The sequence below is a fragment of the Gavia stellata genome, chromosome 6 (assembly GCF_030936135.1).
Source record: "Gavia stellata isolate bGavSte3 chromosome 6, bGavSte3.hap2, whole genome shotgun sequence".
Classification (NCBI taxonomy): domain Eukaryota; kingdom Metazoa; phylum Chordata; class Aves; order Gaviiformes; family Gaviidae; genus Gavia; species Gavia stellata.
Genome location: NC_082599.1, coordinates 11,688,680 through 11,702,865, shown reverse-complemented (window position 1 = coordinate 11,702,865; position 14,186 = coordinate 11,688,680). Strand labels below are relative to the sequence as shown.

Sequence of the window (14,186 nt, the reverse complement as noted above, 5' to 3'; positions counted from 1 at the left end):
GAACTCGGAAGAAATGCTCAAAAACAGGGCTGTAATTTCAAACTGTCAAGAGCTCTTTTGTTTCTTAAGTTTAGTAACATAGACATGAAAAGGTTTGAAACCCATTGTAATATTGTACTTCATTTATTTGTTTGATAATCATCTGGCCACTGCACCCACCAGAAAGGACTGAACTCAACGGATACTTGTTAAGTCTCCCGCGCAGGAGGGCTTCAGCCTGCTTTACCCGTAGCTAAACACCCTTTCCCTTGACGACTCCTAAACTAACTCAACCACCCAAAACCTTTTTCAAGAGGCATCTTCAGCTCCCAAAAACAACTGCAAGTATGTTGCATTAACACTGACTTTCCGCTTTTATTATCACTCAGTTCTCATTTTGCTTTGCCATGAAGCTGGGTTTCAGCACCAATTTTTTTTAACCTCGCTGAGTTTCCTTCCACGACTGAAGCCCCTATTTACTGGTAAACAAATACACAGTGTGAACACAGCACATTCGTCTGAGTTTGCAGCCTATTCAATACTCTTCCAAAAGAACGGGAGCAAAAGTATCAGATCCCTATTTAACCTGTCTTGCTGCACTGAGGTCTTACTCAGCAATGGGATGGCATTCATAAAACCTTTAGTCAAATTCCTCCTCTACAGTTGGACTCCTCATGTATATACATTATGGTGTGTTACTTAAAGAAAGTAATCACATCCCAGAGTGCCTGGATGAAAGTACAACAAGAAGTTGTACCAAAATTGTCATAGACGAATATAATAAAGCAGAGGAGCTATTAAAATAGTCTGAGAATGAAACCATTGAATAATTTGCTTATTAAGAAAACACTGCAAACAAGATGAACAACGGACCCCTTCCTCTGTTTAGAGTCTCTCTGCTGAAGGTATAGCAACACTGAGAGATACTTAACATGATCATAACCGCTCATTTGACAAAGCTTTCAGTGTACATCAGGAAAGCACAAGGAAATAAGCCCAGGGATCCAGACACAGACAGACGGAATTAGCATTTTGGGATTCTTAGCTTTCATTTAACAAGAGGGAAATACAGTTTCCATCTTCATATGAAACATGACTTTCTTGTTCCACCTGCATTCAGACAAGCTAAAACAATACCTCAGAAGAGCATGAACTTTCCTTTTCATTTCTGTAGGGAAATAACTGAAAAGTGCACGGGTGACCCTTTAAAAACCGCCGCTGCCAAATGCATCACTGCCAAAGAATTTACCGCCTCTTTTTATACAAGATACTTGCCTATCGCATACCAAGAAGTGGTTTATTTCATTGTGAGTAGCTCCCTCTCAGAAAATACAGGACACTTAAAGGCAGCACGACAATCTTTTCCTCCGCTTTTCACTGCCACATATTAGCTGTTGCCACATTTATCTCCCATTTTATACATCTAGATCACTGGGCTTCTACTATTGCAACACTTACAATGTAGGAAATTAGTTTCCTACTGCTGCTGAATACCTAAAATATAGACATTTCCCACTTTTTTACAAGATTATACTTAAAGAATAAGCCATTTTTTGAGTATTTTTTAATTTCAGAAAGTTATTTGGGGTTATAATCTTAAAATGTGTCTTTCATTTTCATGCTCACAAACTACATCTGCTATGAAAATATTTAATGGCAAGCTGCTGCCTAATTAGATGACTTAATGTTGCAAAATTCTGTATTTAAAAGCAAAAGAACTGCCAAAGAAGATCAAAATCAGATTTTTTTTCCTTTGTTTGCTATGATGTGCATTTTTTTGTACTTATATTATGTACAGGAAAAAAAAAGAGTTGCATGATAAGACCATGAATTCACATTGCGTTTTCCTTTATACTGTTTATAACTTAACTGGGGTGTTTATAGCTTGTTTGCTTTTTTTCTTTTTTTTTCTTCAAAAGTGACATTTAGAAGCCAATAACCCAAAGTACATTACTAAACTCTTCAACAGTGTCCGATAGGTAGATGACCTAGCTGCCGTGTGATTAAATAATCTAACTGCTAGATCAATGAATGCAGCATGAATTAAAATGGCTGCAAGCTTCTCCAAGCATGAGATTAGAGATCCAAAAAAAGGATTATCTTACTTTTTATTTTACATTTCAAAGAAACTGTAACCATCTATTTAAAAAAAAAAAAAAAATTCCATGTTTTCCTGACAGAAATAATACAGTATTATTCTAATATATGGTGACTAAACCGTATATTTTTATTGTCAAAGATCTGACTACATTTTGCCATTCTCATACTGAATAACCTCATTCAAGGAAAAAGCAGTCTCTGCTCAAGAAACATAATGGTGCTAGGATCTCGTCCAAAGTGAACTGTTATCTCACGCGTGAAGATAATGAGTGTTAATTTAAAATAATGTTCTTTCAACTCCAGGTTTTTTTCCATATAATCAATCAGGCCTGAAAATGTATGCATGCGCTCTCACTCTCGTACGCTCTCTCTCTCTGTCACTCATACGTAAACACTTCATTATATATTCTCATTCCCAGATATTCAGGAGAAAATCTTCTGCAGGTGTAAACTAATATTGCTCCACTAAAGTCAACAGTGCTGCACCAAATCATCTTAGCAAAGACACTGCTCGTCTCTCACATATATTGTGACATGTGTACCTCGACTTTCACTTGACGTGCATTTCATGCCAAACTGTCCCTTTCCTCCTTTCATACGTGCATTTCCCAGCTCTTATTTGCACTCAACAGACAACCGCTATGGCCTTTCATTAACCCGCCCCTCAAGGTCTCTTATCTCCAACAAATACTGTGCGGACAGGCAGGTATACATGGCTCTTTTCTGCAACCAAGGAAGGAGCTCTCGGTAAGTGCTAGAAGAGAAAGAGCACTGCAGTGGGAGGCTGCAAGGCATTCGGAGAGGACGGGAACAGGCTTGACCTAAAAAGGAGTAGGTTTTAACATTATTAGCTAAAATGTTCAGTTATTACAGTAAAGAGAATTTAAAACATTCCAAAATGGAATAAATAAAAACTGTCTATGTGTAAAAGCAGAAACCATCATCTAAATTACTATTGTTTGGGAACTAGTATGGAAAAAAGTATTCTATAGCTTTCTACATCAGAAAATTGGTTGATTTTTGGCACCTTTTTAGGAGACATTTGAGATTCGCAATGGCTGGAGACAAGACTCTGGATTACACAATATGCTGGTTTGATCAAGAAAAGCAGTCCTCATGTAGGAAGAGCCAAGCTGAAATTTGGATACCAATCCTTCCCACTGGCCCAGGAAGCACTGTAACTGCTTATCCACTAATTTGGCAGAGCAAACCACGTTCTGCTTCTAGGCTCCTTGATGCACCTGTACTCAAAGCATCTGCGACACCAATTAGCTTTAGCTGGTATTTATTAATATTTCCTGTGCCACTATAAGGGACAAAAACCATTCCATTTTATTGAAAGCTACATGTCTTCAGAAATTAGTGCTACAAGTTAGGCTTATACTTGGATGACCTGTAAATGGGTTATTCTTATAAAACTTTTTAAAACTATTGAGAAAAAGAATGTCAGCATAGATTAGAAAACTTAATAAAGCTGGCACCTGGAGATACTTGACTGATAATCCGTATTTCCTAAAAGGTAGAAGTACAATAACAAGAGGAGACCTCATGTCTGGAATCAGAGAGATGTTAGTAGTATGCTTCCAATTAGGAGGTTTTATAAAGAAGCCTTCTGGGAGCCAGCAGAGCGGAAAGTGCACAGGAAAAGGAAGACTCTCTTTCTTACAACAAATATTTTCTGTAGGTCTATTTACTTCAGGTCAGTGGAAGAAGAAGAAGAAGAAGACAAAGCTACAAAACTGAAAGATGCAATTACAGATTGAGAGTGTCCATGTTTCTCGCTTTCCAGCACTGTCAGTCTGAAATGCTTCCAGGTATGCATCAGCACTCTCCTTCAAAAAGATATGTCAGTGAAATGAAACAATCTTTTTTTTAACAAGCAAACAAACAAACAAGATTTTAATATGGCAGCTTTTAAACAACCTGACATTACATTCTAGTCAGACTGATAAGAGGTCAGACACCGTGAGTTACCAATGAGCAAAGTGTACATCCCTTCTCACTCTTCTCCACATTTTACCATGACCAAGAAAAGTTTTCAGCAGGCTATTTCAGTTGGTGGAAAAAAATTAAAATTCTCCTTTTTTATTGAGAAAATGTTACTGTCAATGCCAAATTACTCAGTGTGCTGTATTATCTTCAGATGTCAGCTTGCACATAATGACTGACACTGAAACATCCAGCTTCCTGAGAAAAGGTTCATGCAGTCGGTTCTTAGGAACGTCCTGAAGTCTCAACTATACTTATATGAAGCTAAAAATGGTGCCAGTCTGGTTCCTGTGAAAACAACTAATAACAATTCTTTGCTTTTAATTAATACAGAAAGGAAAAAAGTTTTCTGAGATTTCTGAACTGCATAACAAAGAAAGAATAGAAGCACAAGGTGAAGAGACATTACTCTTTCTAAACTCTTCGTTGCATGGAGCAAAAAGGATTGCCTAGATTTTGCAGGTAAATGCTAATGAACAGGATGAGTCAAGGTAATTTTCAGAATTCACAGGTTTTTAATTTCTGTTCTGTGATTAAAAAAATAAAATAAAATCATGTGATTATTAAACTTGCTTTCACATACATGATTTCAATAATTTTGAAACTATGTTGAAATCCTCAGTTTCCTGATGTATCCATTTCCTAGCTTTCCTAATGTAAAAATAAACCTTTCTTCTCATAATGGTATCAGTTTTTCCAGTAAGAATCTTTGTATTTCTTCTTTTACCAGTTTCCTTTATTTATAATTAAGGCTTTCTATAACATACAGGATTTAAGATACACAGAAAATGTTAAAAGTCACTAATAGAAAAATATTACCCATGTTTCCTCTGTTCTTTTCATAGATACTGTAAATTCATTCAAAGACTAACGTACATGTAGGAAAAGTGCCTTAACTTCAATGGGAACAATCATCAATGTAAAATTTAGCATGTGTAAAATAACAATAGACATACTGTTGATATTCAAAAGGCATGAAAAATGCCTATGTAACATTGCATACTCCAGTAGAAGAATCAAAAATATAACATTACATAAAATCATATAGGCAAAACAAATATTAACTGTGTTCTTCCTTGAATATTGGAGTTGCACACAAAGTTTTAATTTTTAAAAATATTTCATGAAAATAAACTTGGTTCATCAGTATGCTCCAAGGCCTATGCATTTTTATGCCTGGGGGAAACAAGTGCTTATATGATCAAGGTCTCCATCATTATATTAATATTAATCTATTGGTAACAATTAATTTTCTGCAGTGAACATCATCAATTTTCATCAGTGAACAATCAGTGGCTTGTGATTACATTTTATGAAATAGCAATTCTTTTGTTTTGATTTTGTATAATTTTGAACCTGAATTTTAAGTAATTGGTTGGGGAGAGGGGATTATGCATAAACACTGGGTTTAAGCTTGTCTCTGCAGTCAATGACAGGTCAGAAGATACTGATCACAAAATTAACAACCAACCAAAAGGAAAACTGGAGAAATAAAACCCCCACCATTCTGAGGTAAAATTTCCACTTCAATTTGTGCATGTGAACGCACGCACTGCAATGTTATGCAAGGCACAGACTATCTCCTCTTCAGAAGTTTTCTTTTACTGGCAGTGACACCAAGAAAACAGTAATAAGGCAAAAACAGCCAATGCAGACCTGGCTGTTACTTGGTTTCTGACTTGAGAAGCATCTGTAATTGTAAACAGGTATCTGTAGTGCGAGATCCTCTCTTACTGAATGCATAGATGTTGTGTGAGACTTAACAGAAAATGATGATAGCGTGCTAAGAAAGATAAAGCTCTCGTCTCTCAAATCTTGTCAAAGATTTGTTGAGCAATAAACATATCTTACATCCTTTTAATTTATTTTTCACTGCATATTATTTCTACCTACTTTGGGATTCTGCTAATCATTTTCTCTCAACTCCATTTTGTTTCACTTCATCGCTTTTCCAAAAGGTTCCAATAAAACCTAACGTTGAAAGATAAGAATCGCTCTGCTAAAATTAGTGAACTAAGTACCACATCCCTTGACTCACTGCACGCGACTCCCATCCACCTATCTTTAAAAGGCCAGTTAATAATACCATGCTGTAAGTGCATGAGATCAAAGTACAAATACCCACTTTCCAAAATGCTGCTTTTGAGTGCTACACCTACTAGCAGACTCCTACAGTCTATAACCAAAACATTAGTAAATCAGCTGCATTAAAATCATATATCTGAATATAAGGCAACTTGGTTTCGTGTTTATTTTTAACATACTAACAAAGGAAAAGGAAATGAAGCATAGAGGAAATGAGAGGTAAACAGCAATATGTTTAACGCTTCTTTTTTTAAATTACTAGATGTCAAATCAATAGTATCCTATTACGGACAAAAATGAATTAACACAGTGAGAACAGTTCTTTGCATGCAAAAAACGCAATTTCCACACAAAGGGTGAATGGGATGTTACTGTATTTTTGTAGGTATGCTTGACTTCATTTTTTAAGCAATAGTGGATTTTAGCACTTCAGATTTCACTGTCTCTGGTGCTAAAATTACTTGTTAAGAATTAGTTTTATATCATACTACAATTGAGAGTTGTTTGAAGAGTCATAATCATTAATTCACAATGTTTTGTTCTGCAATTATTTAATCTTGGAATTTAACATTGAATATAGTGTAAAGGTATATGCAAAGATATTCTGACTGTTGGTACACCAGTAACAATATTTTACTTATATTTTTAAGTATTTTTGTAATTTTGAAATTACAAATATTATGGTCCTGCCATTTTAACCAATAACTTACTTTAAACTCAAATTACATGTCTCTATACTTTCACAGCAGAAACTTCTGCACTTTACTGAAGTGGAAAATGAGAGACTGGAAGAAAACCAAAACCAGTCTTTTTGTACATAAAACTCTCAATAACTACACTTCGGATTTATCTATGTGGTACAGCTATAGGATCAGGCTCTGACGGGGTATTACCAAAGCCGGCTGACCTAAAATTAGACACCATGAGCTTTAACTTGGGTTCATGGACATGTCACAGTGTACCACCACTGTGCCTGCTGTCGCCTGCCCACAAGACTAAAAGACCCCGTTTGTCTCAGGGAGAAAAAAACAGAAGAGAGACATAAAAAATATGAATGAAATCTTACTAAAACATAAGGAAAAAATCAGCTTCTAGCATAGCTTATGATTCAAGTTAGTTCACCCTTTAATAACTTGTGTATTTAAACAAATTGATTGCAGCCATCTTACATCAAAAAGCATTTCAAGCCAACTGCATGTGTTAGCATGACTTCAGACACTCAGTGAAACAGTACAGTTGGAACAAGTAGCTTATTTACTCCTTTTGAAACAAAAATAATGCTAAAAATCCATTATGCAGTTATTTGTCTAGTTTTACCCCTAAAAAAAATTCTTCATATAATTCAATATTCACAGGTTAGTTAAAAATAATTAAATAGTAAGACAGAGTTCAGGCTTGCTTAATTAACTTGATGGCAGACATTGGTTTAAACAGATGATAAAACTATGTGCAAAGACTAGAATTGAAAATACGGAAAGAAAATCGTCCCAACCCAGCCCTGGTGTCGCAGGGAGATGCACGCAGAGAGGCCTCTGAAATCAGAGAGCTCCATGTGCCACAGGAGTTCACCCGTTCAGGCTAGAGGCCACAGTGTTTATTATACTGTACACAGCCACCCTGGTGTCTATCACTCTACTTCCAGTTACCTCCACTACACCCAGGAATGAAGGTTTTTTTGGAGAAATGTTATTTTCCACCATTTAAAGACAAATTTGAGCTTTATTTCAAGAAAAAGTTTTCCACACTTGTTTTGCATTTTGTGTAGATGACAAGATACTCTTTCGCCACTACTGAATTTGCATCTTTATACTGCACTGAAAAACACTGAAAACTTTTTTTAGGAATGTAAGAGTTAACTTATTGAGAAATTCCTGCAAAATGGAATCATTACCTCATCTTATAAACTACCTATTTTGCAGGCTATATTCTCCTGACTGGCAGATTAAACCTTAGAACAATAACCCAATTATGAGCTAAATTTACATTCAACTGATCAAAAATCATCCAGAACCTGACAAGAACAATCTTTGTTCACAACATTTAGCACAAGCAACACTGACAGACTAAAATGTATGAGCTATATGAAAGATGACATATGTTGCACTGCCCAGCTACCAAGGGCACCACTCTCCAAGTACTACACGAGTACTATGGGAGTGTTCATCACATCCTGAGACTAAAAAAAGCCAACAAAAAGCAACACAAAAAATGCCCTGCAGATAAAGAACATGATCTGACATTAGCTCCTAAACAATCAGTGCAAGGATGACTAAAGAAAGTCCTATTACATGGAAAGAAAACCACCCCAATTAATAAAATCAGTGGTTAGGATTTGAAAGAAATGTATATATTTACAGGATAGACATGGGGAAGAGAATTGCTCCAACAATTTTGACCTAACTCTTGCAAAAAAATAAAACCCATCTACTTTACCTCATTCAGGAAAGTAAACCCTTGTATGCATCTGGCCAGTCATTTTGAACAACTCAGCATTTTATGAACCAAGTTCATCACTGATGTGAGCCACACACACTTTGCATAGATTAATTTTGTTTAGTTTGACAGCATTTGTAACAACCTACGTTATGGATAAAAGACTTATTTTACTGACACTTATGTCACTCTGGAGCTAGCTAAAAAGCCACTTAGGAAGAAAATCAGAAGTTTACTGAAGACATCTTCAAGATCACCCTGTCCCTCTTTCAGAACTTTTATCCTGGACAGATTCACTGCCTGAAGTCCTTACACACTTCCACAGATAAATGTTCTGAAAGACTGTGGAAGGCAGTAACTATCAAAACTAGTTACAGGTATGTCCAAAATTTGTGAACTTCAGTTGACTGAAGGTGGGTACTCAATTCCAATATAAGTCTCCCAATTCCAAAATTTCCCCTGATCCTCAAATTGTGTGAAATGATATAATTTTCTAACAAACTAGACAATGCAGACATTTATGGAGAGGTTTAGATGCCTAAAATCAAGAAAACATCTTCAAATGTTGTCTTTTATCTACTTCTTTTTGAAGTATTTCATCCTAATTCAGAGATTGCAGATAGCACAGTTCAGTGGTCCCCAAGCTGTGGTTCACTGGTTGAAATGCACAACAGTCTAGATGTAGGCTAAGCCACTTCAAGGTGAGTTTGAGGCCAAATTCATTGTCCATCCACATCGTTTTCTTCGCCAGGAGCTCCACATCACTAACAGCACCCAGTAGGTTATATTTACCTGCAAAGTGGAAATGCCGAGCACACTTCACAGCCTTTCACCATCTCATTTGCTCTTGAGATTATGTTAGGCTAAAAAGATGATCCAGGCGCTTCCCCTGCAGAAGCCTCAGGTCTTTCCTAAACAGTCCCTCCCACTCTGCTACAAGGGCAGGGGGGACCCCCAGGCAACCTGAACGCTAGCTGCATACAGACTGCCTAGTACCTACAAATAGTATGGACACACAGCAAACGACCTAGGAGTCACATATTGCGTGCACAGCAATTAGAGTCATGAAATTGTTACTTCTGTAGTGTTCAATTTTTCCTGAAAAGTTAAGAAGTATTGCTCTGGCTCACAACACATAAGGACTAAGACAAATTACTTTCAGTTCATGGTGAACAAACTCAATTTTGTTTTACATTTATATTTAAAAATAATAGCTGTAAGTGCTTGCTTAGATTAAAAAAAAATAAATACACCAGTTTAACTGGTATGGAGGGCACCTCCCTGTTAAATCAGTGTTATAAAGCTCCAAACCGTGGAATAAGAGCATTTTCTAGCATACCACCAAAGTCTTAAGACCCCCCCCCCCGCCAACATCCACACACTCACAACTCCCCTTACAAGGTAGTTTTCATCACACTATCCAGCTCATGAGATGGAGTGGAAGAGTCATTCTTCTCACTCAGTCCTTTGGTGCTGAACCCAATACCAAATACCAGTTGCAGATGCCTCTTCTTGACAGCAGAGACCACCATCCATAGCACAATCAACAAAGAGTCATCAACACAGTAAGTGTTTTTCCCCACTCATTAAAACCAAACTCATCATCAGAAAAATAAAGTGCTCTCTGTTGTACTACCTAGCCCATGAACCATTCCCTTCCCCATACAAACATCTGGTCAAAGCAGAGAGGGTTTGTTTAGGCATGGAAAAGCTGGCATTGAACATACAGCCACGCTGGGAATTATTTTGTGGGTACTTTCACTTTTATACAAAACAGCAGTCAGCAAATGGTCTACTTCCCTCAAGACTTTCTGTAGTGCACTCAGAATGGTTGATAACAAAATTTAAAAAAATAAAAGAATGTGGAGAGATGCCAGGTCCTTCACGCTGAAGGATGAGGGACTAGAAGAACCCAAGGGACTGCAACCCGAACCACAAACTGGCATTTCCACTCCCACTCTTTCCCCCTCCCAACACCTGTCTCAGTGATCACCCCTAAAGAATTAAGCAATTTCCTACAAAGAATAGCAACAGAAGTGCAAAAAAATCAGCATAGCTAGTACAAGAAAGCATTTTCTACTTTTGGTCCCTTCCACTGCAGTAAGACCCTCTCAAAACTACAACAAATATTACCCCTACAATACAGAGACTGTGGCAGACGATTCCAGGATATTAAAATGCCAAATTATACAATTATAAAACCAAGCAGCACCAAATCAAATAGTTTTTCACCCCTTTTTCTCTGCTCAAGCCACCCAGCTCTAGCCTTTATAAAGTTCTGTTTGCCGTGTTCGCAGAAGACAAAAACCAAATTTCCAAATAAAGTCTGCTGTTTTCAGGATAAGCCCCCGAAGACACACAAAGTTTCTCCAGTCCTTAATATCAGTATTTTATAGGGGGACTGTTATCGGAAATGCAGGGAAGGTCAGGAAAGTGCGCCGAAGCTCGCCATCGTCCTTGCCATAGGAAACCCGGCACCTCTGCTCGCATCCTTTCCCCGTAACAGAAAGAAGAGGAGACAGATAAACCTCTGGACAGCCCCTGAGGTCGGCAAAGAAGGAAAAGACCTCACAAAGTGAACCGAGGGGAGTTATCTGGAGACACGGTTTCGGGGACACACACACACACACAAAACCCCCCAAAACACCGAAAGCAAGCCTCTCACGAGTTCATATTCCCCCGAAATCCGACCGCCGAGTCCGGCGGGGCTCCGGGAGGGCCCTTTCTGGCCGGGGGGAAGAGAGTGAGCCGTTCCCGGAGGGCGCGGGAGGGCCCCGGCCCGCAGGCAGCCGGGCTCTCCGCACGCCCCTCGCCCACAGCGGGGGGAGCCGGAGGAGGAGAGCGGAGAAATCGGCCCCTTCTTCCCCCCGCGTCCTACCCCGGAGCAGATGGGGAGGAGAGGAAGCCCCCAGGGCTATGCCGGAGGACGAGACGCTCCGCCAGCAGGGCGATCCGGGAAGCCAGGGGCCCCCGGCCCCCGCCGGCCCTCTCGGCAGCGCCGGGCGGTAAGGCCGTCCCCGCCGCGGGGGTGGCGCAGCCCGCCCGCAGCCGCCCGGGGGACGAAGGCTGGGGCTCTAAGTTCACCCCTTTCCCCGTCCCCTCCTCTTCCCCCCCGCGGGGAAGGGGAGCCATGGCCCCTCTCCCGCCGCGGCCGGCCTGCGGGGGCCCGCCGTTTCTCTCCTGTGGAGACTCGGCGCTGTCGAGCAGCTGCCATTACTCGGGCCAAGACCCGTCCTCCAAGTAGACATCCCCCACCCCAGCAAGGAAATGCGGGGACGACGGGGGGGGTGGGGTGTGAGAGAAAGGAAAGGGGGGGCGGAGTGGGGAGCAAAGCGGTCGCCCCGCGTGTGGGAGAAGAGTGGGGCAGGGGGGGTGGCGGGGCTGAGGCCGGGCTGCGCCACACCCCGCTCGGCCTCGCCTCTCACGCGAGTCCCCGGCTCCCCCGCTCCCTGCAGGCCCGCACGGAGCGTTCAAGGCAGCGATTCTCTTGTGCGCCCGTCTCCCCACCCCATCTCCTCCCGCCCCGACCCCGGGCTGACTGCAACTCAGCACGGGGGCGCGGGGGACCCGCCGCCGCCTCCCAGCCGAAATCCGACCGGGAAAGGTGTGGGAACAAAAATAATCGCCGTTAATAATCACACGCGCTGCGCCGCCGTCCCCTTCGCCTCCTCGATTTCCAAGCGGGCTGCCAGATAATCTTTCCCACTCCGAAAAATGAAATAATAATAATAATAATAATAATAAAATGCCACCTTCCATCTCTCTCCCCCCCCCCCCGCGGCCCCACACATTTTATTATTAAGTATAATTGCTCCCCCCTCCCCATATGGCACCCCGCGGGGCAGGATTGCCCCCTCCCCCGGTGCCCAGCCCATCTCCTGTCCCCTCTCCCCCATCTCCTTGGAACAGTGTGTACATGATTTTGTAGTTTTTTTAAGGCGCCATGTTTATAATCCTCCATCATATTAAAAAAAAAAATCCACCCAGCATGAGACACGGCGTCTCTCGCACCCCAAAGCCAGGGAGGCAGACACAGAAATATCCACAGGGCTGTAAATTCACCCCCCCTCCCGCACACACACCCCTCCTCCCCAGACTTAAAAGTCTCTCTCACCTTGTGCTGCTGCCGCTGCTTCTGCTGCTGCAGGGGGGGGAGAAGTTAAGCCAGGGGAAACTTTTCAATCCCTTCCCCAGGCCGCTGCTGCCTCCTCCTTCCACATATTTTTCCCCTCAGAGTTTTATTGTGTCTGAATTTTCTCTCTCTCTCCTCTTCTGTCTGTCCACAGTTCAGGTTTCTGGGGTAAACAGGGTTTAGGATGGTGCTAGGGATATTTGGGAGAAGGAGAACTCTAGTGGTGTCTGCTGGAGTTGCTGTTTGTTTCTTTTATTATTTTTTTTAATAATACATTTGAAACGGATCTTTAACTATTTATTATATATGTGTTTTATCATACTCTTAGGTCTGGACCCTATCTTATTGCAGAGGAAAAATGTGCCGCCTATCTGGCCCTGATACAGGCAAATTCCTTCTATCATGAAGTCCAACTTGGAGAAATTCCAGATAACATTTTCAAAAGTGGATACTCACCTTGAGCAACAGAAACTAAAACATACAGAATCAGTGGTCTGTCTCAGAGTTGGCTATATGTTGCGAGCTGTAGATCCACACTTTCACTGCAGGATTGGGAGATACACAGTAATATGAAATACATAAATTTGTAGGTGCATATATATATGTAAGTAGCAAGAAAACATGTACATTTTATCCTGCTTTTATATGGACTGTGAGATAAATATTATTAATAATAAATGTCTAAGCAAATACATTCTAAAGTTTCTGAAAATGGAAAAGTAATATACTTCACAATTAATTAATCTTGACCAGAATTTATTAAAATACACTGTAAGCTTAGTCTATAAACATTTATGCATGCAAATAATTTTATTCATATGAGTAGTCATTAGCATTACTAAAATAGTTTTGGACTGCTAATGATGAAAAAAATGCATCTATTGTGCCTGGTCAGTCAAAGATTTAACAGCGTTTGCACACTGAACAGTGAAAGTTTCTCCAGTGTGTTTAGTAATTAAGATTTCTGGTAGTGTCTAAAACCACATTTTGTTTGAGACTGCTGCATCAGGACTTTACATCCTCTTTTAAAAAATAAAAGGCAAATAGCAGTTTGTTGCACAGCAGTGATAAAGCTTTACTTCTATCATGTATTTAAATATGAAAGAACATTTTATATTATCTAAAATAAATAGATAGGAAATAAAGTGCTGGTAATCTGCTTTCAAAGGGTGCTTGAGGGGGGTTGGGCAGATACCAAACAGTGGCATTATAATTTATTAACTGCATTATATTGCTTGTATTAATAAAAAGCAAAATAAATTTATAGGCAATTCTTTAAGTAAGAAGGGATTTACCACCAGTATAATTACAAAAAGGCTACCTTATGTTAAGCATTTAGTTGTGATCCTTGGCTCTGATTTTGTTAGGGCATGTAATTTTCAAAAGAAGTTTGACAGAAATCTATGCCAAGTTTCCATGGGATATTGCTGGCTTGTCTGTCTTAGGTTTCTTTGAAACCTTCTCTATA

The 14,186-nt window shown here is 40.0% G+C and overlaps 1 protein-coding gene across 4 annotated transcripts in view; it reads right to left on the bottom strand.

The window, feature by feature from the left end:
- The window catches only part of ZMYND11 (zinc finger MYND-type containing 11), a 110,182-nt gene extending 97,356 nt beyond the window's left edge, over nucleotides 1-12,826 (bottom strand). For all 4 annotated transcript variants that reach the window (XM_059818490.1, XM_059818492.1, XM_059818491.1 and 1 more), the window contains exon 1: nucleotides 12,701-12,826. The gene's annotated coding sequence lies outside the window, so the exon portion shown is untranslated. The remainder of the gene's footprint in view (nucleotides 1-12,700) is intronic.
- Between the last annotated feature and the right edge of the window lie 1,360 nt (nucleotides 12,827-14,186).